Here is a 10120-nt window from a genome sequence, read left to right on the forward strand (position 1 = left end):
ATATCAATATGTTTGGTGCGCGAATGTTGAATCGGATTCTTATTAATACATATGGCGCTAGTGTTATCACAGAAAATAGGGATTTTTGAAAAAGAGACGCCATAATCAAGCAATTGATGCTTCATCCAGAGAATTTGCGCACAACAACTACCAGCAGCCATATATTCGGCTTCGATCGTTTACAACGCAACACAATTTTGCTTTTTGAAAAACCAAGAAACTAAACAGTTTCCTAAAAAGAAACAAGTTGCACTAGTGTTTTTTCTGTCCACCTTTATCCACCAAAGTCGGCATCACAATAAGCTTTTAAATCAAATAAAGAATTTTTCGAATACCACAAGCCAAGATTTGGGGTATTTGAAAGATATTTGAAAATGCGTTTTAAGGCGAACAAATATGATTCCTTTGGACATGATTGAAATCGTGCACACAAGAAAACACTAAACATAATGTCCGGCTTACTAGCAATAGCATAAAGTAAGGAGCCAATCATACTACGAAAGGAAGATTGATCTACAGATGTACCATTTTCATCCTTGTCGAGTCTGATTGTTGTGCTCATCGGTGTGGATGGTGATTTTGTATTCTCCATCCCAAACTTCTTTAGAATCTCCTTGATGTATTTGCTTTGGTTCACAAAGAACCCATCTTTGCACTGTTTGATTTGCAATCCGAGAAAATAGTTAAGTTCCCCCATCATGCTCATCTCAAAGTGTTCCTGCATAAGCTTGAAGAAATCTTGACAGAGAGTTTCGTTAGTAGAACCAAAAATTATGTCATCAACATAAATTTGCACAATCAATAAATCATCTTTGACATTTTTGGTAAATAAAGTAATGTCAATATTTCCTCTCAAAAAACCATTTGAAAGAAGGAAAGTAGACAATTTTTCATACCAAGCTCTAGGAGCTTGTTTCAAACCATACAAAGCTTTGTTTAGTCTATACACATGATCAGGCAATAAAGCATCAACAAAGCCATCAGGTTGTTCAATGTAAACTTCCTATTTTAATTCACCATTCAGGAATGCACTCTTAACATCAATTTGAAATAACTTGAAATTTCTAGAGCAAACAAAAAACAAGTAGCATGCGAATGAATTCTAGTCTAGCAACAGTCGCATAAGTTTCATCATAATCCATGCCTTCTTCTTAACTATAACCTTTCGCTACTAGCCTAGCTTTATTTCTAGTGATAGTACCATGCTCATCAAGTTTATTCCTAAACACCCATTTAGTACCAATAATAGATCTATCATGCGGCCTAGGAACAAGATACCAAACATCATTGCGCTTGAATTCATTTAATTCATCTTGCATAGCAATAATCCAGGAATCATCTAATAAAGCATCATCAATGCACTTAGGTTCAACATGCGAAACAAAAGCAAGATGATTGCAAATATTATTAAGAGAAGATCGAGTGGTTACTCTCTTAGAAGAACTTCCAATGATAAGATCCATAGGATGATCTTTGTGAAGCGTCCAATCCTTCGGAAGTGGTGTTTCATCAACAGAAACATCTATATCATTTAAGCTTGAGGAGGTCATCTCTTCTTTGAGTAATTCTACATCATCATTGTTAGCGCGAGAAACTATAGACATAGATTCATCAAATATTACATGCATAGATTCTTCAACTAATAAAGTGCGTTTATTAAATACTCTAAAAGTCTTACTTGAGGTAGAATATCCAAGAAAGATTCCCTTGTCAGACTTGGCATCAAACTTACCGAGATTATCCTTACCATTATTATGGATGAAGCATTTTGAACCGAAAGCTTGAAAGTATGAAATTTTAGGCTTTCTCCCTCTCCATAATTCATATGGAGTTTTCTTGAGAATGAGCCTTATTGATACACGATTAATGATGTAACAGGCAGTGTTCATTGCTTCAGCCCAAAAATATTTTGGTAGAGAATTCTCACATATCATGGTCCTCGCAATCTCTACAAGTGTTCTATTTTTCCTCTCAATGACCCCGTTTTGTTGAGGAGTCCTAGGACAAAAAAATTATGACCAATGTCTTTCTCTTCACAAAAATTTGTAAAACTCTCATTTGAAATTCAGTTCCGTGGTCACTATGGATCTGTTTTATTGAAAAAAATTTCTCATTCTAAACATGATTGACAAAATTTTTAAAATAATCAAAGGCATCATTTTTGTGGGCTAAAAACAATGTCCACGTGAAACTTGAATCCACAATGACAAATGCATAAAGCTTCCCTCCTAGGCTAGCGTTCCTCGAGGGACCACATAGATCTAGGTGAAGAAGTTAAAGGGGAATAGTTTGATACAAAATTTTTGCTTTTAAAGGATTCATTTGTGTGCCAAGTTGACACGCATCACAAACATAATCTAATTTCAAATTGAGTTTTGGCATACCAACTACTAGATCAAGTTTAAAAAGTTTTTCAATGGTACTAGAACCAACATGACCTAATCGTTTTTGCCAAAGAATGTTGTCATCAACATTAAAGGATACAAGACTTTTAATATTTGTCAAAGATAAATTATTTAAAGAAACCTTGTAAACATTTTCACTTCTATATCCTTTGAAATTTATGGATTTGTCAGTCTTGAGTGATATAGTGCAGTGTTGGGGAGTGAATTTGACTTCATAACCTCTATCGCACAATTGAATTATGCTTAGTAAGTTATGCTTAAGTCCTTTCACTAGGAGTAAATCATAAATCAAGCATGATTTAGATATACATATTGAGCCGATTCCTTTAATTACTCCTTTGTTGTTGTCTCCAAAGGTGACAGTTCCCTTCTTCTTTTGTTTGATGGATTGAAGTAGCTCCTTGTTCCCCGTCATATGTCTAAAACATCCACTGTCTAGATACCATATGCTAGGAAGAATATTTTTCCTATTTTCCTGCAAGAATTGATTTTGGTACCCTTTAGTTTTTTTGGGTCCACAATGTTAGAAAAGAGAGATACAAAATGGACTTCTAAGAGTTCAGTCTCTCATAGCAACATCATCGCCATTTTTCAAGAGTGCTCACAGTAGTGGGTAGGGCTATGGCCTCTTTAAAAACCTATTTTCTTGGACAGAGCAGCTTTCATCAGGAAGATCAGTCGCAATTCAAGGCAGTTTAAACCGGTCTATGATGAACTCTCTTAGATCATGATCTCATAATGCCGACTGATGAGTTGTTAAGTACTCTTAGGCCTCCATTTCATATAGCTCTTTTGATCATATTGATATTTCAAACATCTACATTTATGTCTAGCATGACCTATTTTACAGCAGTAAGAGCATGTATGGGGTGATCTCATTTTTGCTTTAGCAATAAGACTAGTAAAGTTTATTGATTTCTTACCAAACCCTATTCCACCCTTATCAAAGCTACATTTCTGCATGCTTAGAAAATTATTCAATTTATTACTACTAACATTGAATTTATCAAATGATTTTTTTTAATGAGCTATGTCATCCTTTAATCTTAGGTTTTCATGCTTCTTAGTTTCTAATTCATTTTTGAGGTTTCTATTTTCCTTTCTAAGTGATTTAGCCATCACTACAACAAAAATGGTCATTAACAACAGTTGAAAGACAACTCTTTTTACAAAAAGCGTTGTCAAAAAAACAAACACAACGCTTTTATAAGAAAGTGTTGTCTTTTTTAAAAAAATTTATAAAAAACAACACATTTTTTTCATCAAAATGCTTTTTAAAAAACGTTGTTACTGAGTGTTTTTTTTCATATTTACTACAAATCTTTAATTAAAATCTATTTAAAGCTTTGTCTGCACTGTAGAAACTAGTGCAGAAACCCAAATCCCCAATCCTTTTCCCGTCGAGCCCTAGCCCCATCCCTCTTCTGCCGCCATAGTCATCCGTATATTCTTAGAACTGCGATTTCTATAGCACGCTGTGTACTGCTAATCCCTCATTTTTTTTCATGGCTGAAATCCTCTCATCATCTCATCGATACAATTCTGAAATCTCATTTTTTCCTCATGGTCGAAACCCTTTATTCGGTACCCTTATTGTTGATAAACCCACAATCAGTTCCATCGCCGCGACGTCGCAGTTCTCCGTCGGCCGCTGCGACGGTGATAAATTCCGGCGGCAAGGGCTAGAGCTTTTGTTCTGATTTTGGGTAATCTGCTTCATCTCTTGCTCGTTTTCTCTGATTATTCGTGGGTTGTGAAGCTTTTGGACTGGGTATATTGTTCCAAGTTCTGGATTAAGTTGCTACTCGAGATGCAGATTATCAAAGCTTGGCGGGAATCGCCATTGTTGCTGATGCATCTTATTCTTCGACTTTATGGTATTTGGAGGTGTTCATTGCTGTGTTTGGACGATGATTCAGAGACTGAGAAGCTTGTTAACTGTTGAGCTTTGAGTTCTAATTTCGAGCAGTTTCATATTTGAGATTGCATTGAGGTACTTCGCCTTGCTTGATCTTGAGGGTATTTCTGCCTAGTTTTCTTCTTGTGTGCTTTCTTTTCGTGTGTTGATCTTGTTGTGGATGTTCTGGAGTTGTTGGGTGAGGTTGTAATTGAGTTCTCGGCTGTGTTACATCTATGCATACCAAGTGCTCGATAGTATTCTTGTATCTGCGCAAGCTTCTTCTTCGACTAAGGCATCAGAGGCTAAGTTAGTTCCCTGAGATTATTTTCAATTGTTTGTTTGTACTAGTACTAGTACCCAGATGTCGGTTTTGAATTTGTCTTCCATCCTGGTAAGAGTTTAGACTTTAGAGTGCTGGATGCTCAAAACAAAATCGGTACATCTGGAAAGTTTTTCATCATTTATTTGCTTATTGTTTGCGCAGTTTTTCCATCATGGTAAGAGTTTAAAAACAGCAGTTTTCACAGGGGAAAAATAAAAAAGAAAGAAAGAAAAGAAATGATGAGATATAGTGAGAATTGTGGTGTATTGTCCTTTTCTTGCAAGGACAAATACAAGGAAAGATCGACCTACACTACATTTCACGTTGGTGAAATGAATGAGCATTTAATGTCTGGAATATCCATGTCTCCTCAAACTATAAAGTCTACATCAGATTCACAGTGGGCCTCTGCCCTTGTATCCTGCAGTCCCCATCCATCATAATACCCAAAATATCAGATTTGGTGAGATCAATTTTAATAATTTCAAATGCTCACAGAAACAGGCTTGCAGTTTCATTGTATATGTATTTTAGGCCTTTTTAGGTGGCCCAGAGGCATTCAATGAATTGAAATCTGATGTTGGCTGACCCTTTTTGTACTGACAAGATTGGGTTTCTGATTACTAACTTTGAATTTTTGGGCTCTTATGGAATTATCAAAGGACCATCTCTGCCCAATAATGGCCTTCCGGGGTCCTCCTAACCAATGTGGTTACATCTAAATTCATTATTCTTGTTTCTTATGGAAAGTTTTTCATCAATTTAGTTAGATATACATGGGAAATTTACTCGATCACAGAACAAAGTATTTGGTTGGTAACTCTATCGTGACTCTGCAATACTTAGATAGAATCATTTGATTTTTTTTTTACAAAAATAAAACATGCTTGTTATATGTAATTAATTTTCTTTTAAGATCCCGAGTTTTTGTAAATACAATGCAAAAGCCCCTGCAAATGACAATATATATGATTTTTAAAAAATATGGGCTTTTTAAAGATCTCTAATTTAATATAAGGGCTTGTAATGCTTTTATGTGTATTAGTCGATTTTTTAAAAATGTTTATTAGTCGTTAACACATGTTTTGCACATTTATATATGTAGATACATATCTAATTATATTAAAGCATCAATAATTTGAAATATGCGTGTTTCTCGCCCGTTCATGGTAAGAAAGAATACCCACATCATGTTTTTTTTCTCTACAACACCTAATCACATCAAACGTGTTGAAATAACAGTGGTAAAGATAATCGGTTGTAGTTCCTCACCAAGAAGCTGCATTTGCCACCTTCGTGGGCATCCCACCTCAATCCCATTCCATTCCTTTTCATGTCTTTTCACTTGGCCATGTACGTGTATAAGCACTCATAGTTTTTATTTTTTTGTGTGTCATCTCTTTTTTATTTTGGCTTGTTTGACTTGATGGTCGAGTGTTTTGAATGGCTTGTATCTGTTTTTAAAATGTTTTTTTTAGTTGCCGACTCCAGTTCCCTGATGGAAGCTTCCTAATTTTCCTAAGAATTCCGAGGTTTATATCAAGGTTAAAAAGTTTCTTCATTGATTATCTTACCAGTCAGTAGCTGAGTCTTGATGTCTTTGAATTGGGTTCAAATGCAAGATTCTTGTCATCTTAGTTTGCTCTCGTTTTTCTACATTTCAATATTTCTAAGGTCATCATTCCTGGTCCACTTGGATTTTCAACATCTAGTGAATTTGCGGAGGTTCCAATGGAAAAATGCAGCTATGCCTTTGGCAATTTTTATAATGTCATTGCTTTATTATTCTTTCCTTTTTCCTACAATGTCATTGCTTTATTATTCTTTCGTTTTCTTTATAAAAGGAGTAGGCTTTACACCGAGTTTATTTGGGGAGATTAGATGATATCACTAGGGCCTAAGAACATGTCTATAAGTGCATTTGAAAATAATATTTATCACTACATGTGAGATTGATAACGACATCTCAGATGTGCTTTGAAAATAATATGAAATTATTATTTATTATTTGACAGGTACAATTGTTGTTCGTGGATGAAATTCAGAAATGGTAAAATTATTTTTGGCATTGGTGTAATCCTTCTATTTTGTTTATGTGGGATTGACATTAGTTCTGATATATCTGTATCTTTGAACTTAGTAGCAATTTGGATACAATTCATGCTTTCATAAAGAACCACTTTCTCGTTTATATACGTCTCTTTGTGTGGTATGCATAAATATTTAAGTTGTTACATATTTAACCTTATGTCATTACCTCACAACTCTCAGACTTAATTGAGTTTCTATCATCGGATTTTCTGGACAGTTTTGGCTCAGCTACACCCCCTTACCACTCTACGCGGTTGTTACTCGAGTATTCATCATATCAAACCATCCTAGTAAAATTGAACATTGATTAAATATAACTGTATATTTTCTTTATTTTATTAGAAGGGAACAAATTATAAAGCATCCTTGATTCCAAAAAGAATAAGAGAGACAATCCATGGATGGGGAATGTGAGCTAGGATAAGGAAAAGGCATAACCATTTCACTGATGATTCCATTGTGCATACAGACACGAGCACAGTTGCATCAGTATAGGTATTTGATTTTGAAAAAGGTGCAGAAATCAAGTTGCAACCTCATGTTGTATATTATTAGCATTGATTTGTTGGTTGCTAACCAGAGTTCTAATCAGATTGGTACTCCTTTCTTTCGGCCCTCTGGCTTCGGTTTCTTACCCTTGTTTAAGAATTCAGAATCTGATATATAGCAATAGATGAATGAATAGCTCACAGTTTTGCATCTTTATTGTTAAATGCAACCAATCAGAGAAGCTTAAGCAGATAGACAAGATAGACTGTAAAAATTCATATAAGGATTGATTGTTTTGTGGATTTGGTTTGGGTTTCCTGATAGATTGAAGCATTAACAAAACTAACTATTGTTGAATAGAATGCATGCTTGTTTTTATGTTTTATTTTTACATTAATGTATCTTTTGGTGTTTGAGGTGGATAAATTTGTGTACTGTTGTGATGTTGGAGATACTTTTGTCAACTCTACTTCACATTGTGCTAGTTATTCTCCCATTTTTAGGGTTCTCTTTTATTTCATGTATATGGTTGAAGAAGGTTCACTAATCTTACCCGGAGATGATTCATGCAATTTAGTATATTTCTCCATCTCTTTTGTGTTTTCGTCCTACGATCATACACGTATCAGGGACAATGAGTCTATATAGTTGCAGAGTTGAGAAAATTTATGCTTAGAGCAGAACAACAATCATTGTCATTTTTGGTTCATGGAAAGTTAAAGTTCGAACATTCATTCACATGGTGAAAATATTCATGATGCAAGTAATTTATTCACACTTCATTGTTGGTGTACATACAATTTGGTTGTTGCATTCATCTTAAGAATTCAAAATTTACTGTCAAAGTCTATGTACTATGTCTGATTAATGGATCTTCTATTCCAGGTTTGAATTCACGATTTCAGAAAGTAACTTTTAAAATATAATTTAACTAAAACCTTTTCCCCCCTCTCATTTCTCTTAAAATTTGACATTTATCTCCCTTATATCTATATTTTTTAGAGCTAGGTGTGACAAAGCTGATTTTTTTTCTTAGATGGATTTAGCTTTTCTTTGTTTTCTGATTAATGTTTGTGCAGGATTAATATCAGGGAAGGGGTAGCAACAGGATATTAACCATTCCAGAAGCTGATCCATTATCCAACCAAGAGAAGACTCAAAATATTAGGAGGCAATCATCATCATCAGTTGCAGGGGGTTTACCTCCATTAGGCAGGTTCATTTTCAACAGCGTATTCTTTTTTCTGATTTTTTTACTTGATTCCATGTTTAGTACATAAACATGATATCATATTTCAGATTCTTTATCACTTCTCGGAACAATCCAACATCATAATTTTTTTAAATTCATGTTCTTTTACTGATAAATAGGTGTTTAAGTTTACTTTCTATTTTAATCTATTCATATTTGTTTTATGTTTGTTTTTATTTTAATAATTTGCAGTATGGAGATACAAATTAAAGAAAAAGATATTGTTGTGGCTTTTATGAAAGCTCGGGATGCTAACATTTGATGAAGTGAGGAATCAAAGTTTTTCAAGTTTAATGCATATTTTTTTCCTAGTGTTCATTAATTTAGAATGCGATTATTTTTTTATATTTGAATGATAAATAATATTGGAAGATTGTATACTAAATTTTATTTTAGAAATTTTTTTGAATTTTGAGTGATTTATAATATTGAAAATTTGTGATTTAATTTTTTTTTGTTTTTTGTTTAAAAAAAGACAACATTTTTTTATGTGTTGTCTTTACCAAAAACGAAGACGCTTTTTGTGAAACGACAACGTTTTTATGCGTTGTCTTTACCAGAAACGACAACGTTTTTACGTGTTGTCTTTATCAAAAACGACAATGCTTTTTAAGCGTTGTCTTTTTCAGAAACAACAATGCTTTTTAAGCGTTGTCTTTGCCCAAAACGACAACGCTTTTTCCGCGTTGTCTTTGAGCGTGGTCTTTTACAACACTGGCTACGACAATGCTTTTTCGGTGACATTAACAACGCGGAAAAAGCGTTGTATTTCACTTTTTTTTTCTTGTAGTGCATATCAAACATGTGTTTATATGCGTGTAGTAATTCATCATAGGAAGGTACCTCATCATCGTCGTCAGAAACGATGTCATCACTCTTAGCCATGAGACAGATGTTAGCTTCCTCCTCGTCATCATCGCTATCGCTCCAAGTGGCTATGAGTGCTTTCTTCTTTCTCTTGTCAACCTTCTTCTTGAGAGGACACTCATTTTCATAGTGGCCTTGTTGTTGACAGTTGTAGCATGTTACTTCCTTGTCCGTCTTCTTCTTGAAGTTGTTTCCTCGCATAAATCTTTTGAACTTTCTTGCGAAGAGTGCCATATCATCATCATCTTCTTCTCCGACTTGGGTGGATAAGGAAATCCCCTTTGCCTTGGTATTTTCATCCTCCCTCTTTGAGTCTTTCTTTGTAGACACTTCTAACTCATGGGTTTTAAGGGTTCCATGAAGTTGATCAAGATCATAGGATGCGGTGTCGCCTTTGTTGGATTCAATGATGGCCATTCTCTTGGCATCCCACTCCTTGGGTAGGGCGCGTAGAGATCTCCTCCACACTTGCTTGGTTGGATATTGTTCTCCAAGTTGGGATAGTTCATTGATGATTTGAGAAATCCTTCGGAACATTGTATCTATGTCTTCATTGGATTCCATCTCGAAGGTCTCATATTTGAGTTGTAGTAGATCGATCTTTGTCTCTTTGTCTTGATTGGTTCCCTAGTGGCATATCTCCAATTTGTCCCAAATCTCTTTTACGGATGAGCACATCGAGATCCGGTTGTACTCGTTCATATCTAGGGAACAATGAAAAATATTCATAGCTTTAGCATTTTGAGATATTAATTTCATATCCTCTTTCGAAAAGTCATTCATTCCCTTTGGAA

General features: G+C 34.7%; 1 long non-coding RNA gene across 2 annotated transcripts; it reads left to right on the forward strand.

Annotated features, from left to right (window-relative positions):
* The first annotated feature begins 3789 nt into the window (after positions 1–3789).
* On the forward strand, positions 3790–8867 carry LOC140866388 (uncharacterized). Of its 2 annotated transcripts, XR_012144871.1 has the most exons (4): positions 3790–4398; positions 6643–6677; positions 8287–8423; positions 8652–8867. It is a non-coding gene; the product is annotated as an uncharacterized lncRNA (long non-coding RNA). The 2 variants fall into 2 exon arrangements; XR_012144870.1 differs by lacking the exon at positions 6643–6677.
* The last annotated feature ends 1253 nt before the right edge of the window (positions 8868–10120 follow it).

The sequence above is a fragment of the Henckelia pumila genome, chromosome 4 (genome assembly GCF_033568475.1).
Source record: "Henckelia pumila isolate YLH828 chromosome 4, ASM3356847v2, whole genome shotgun sequence".
Taxonomy (NCBI): domain Eukaryota; kingdom Viridiplantae; phylum Streptophyta; class Magnoliopsida; order Lamiales; family Gesneriaceae; genus Henckelia; species Henckelia pumila.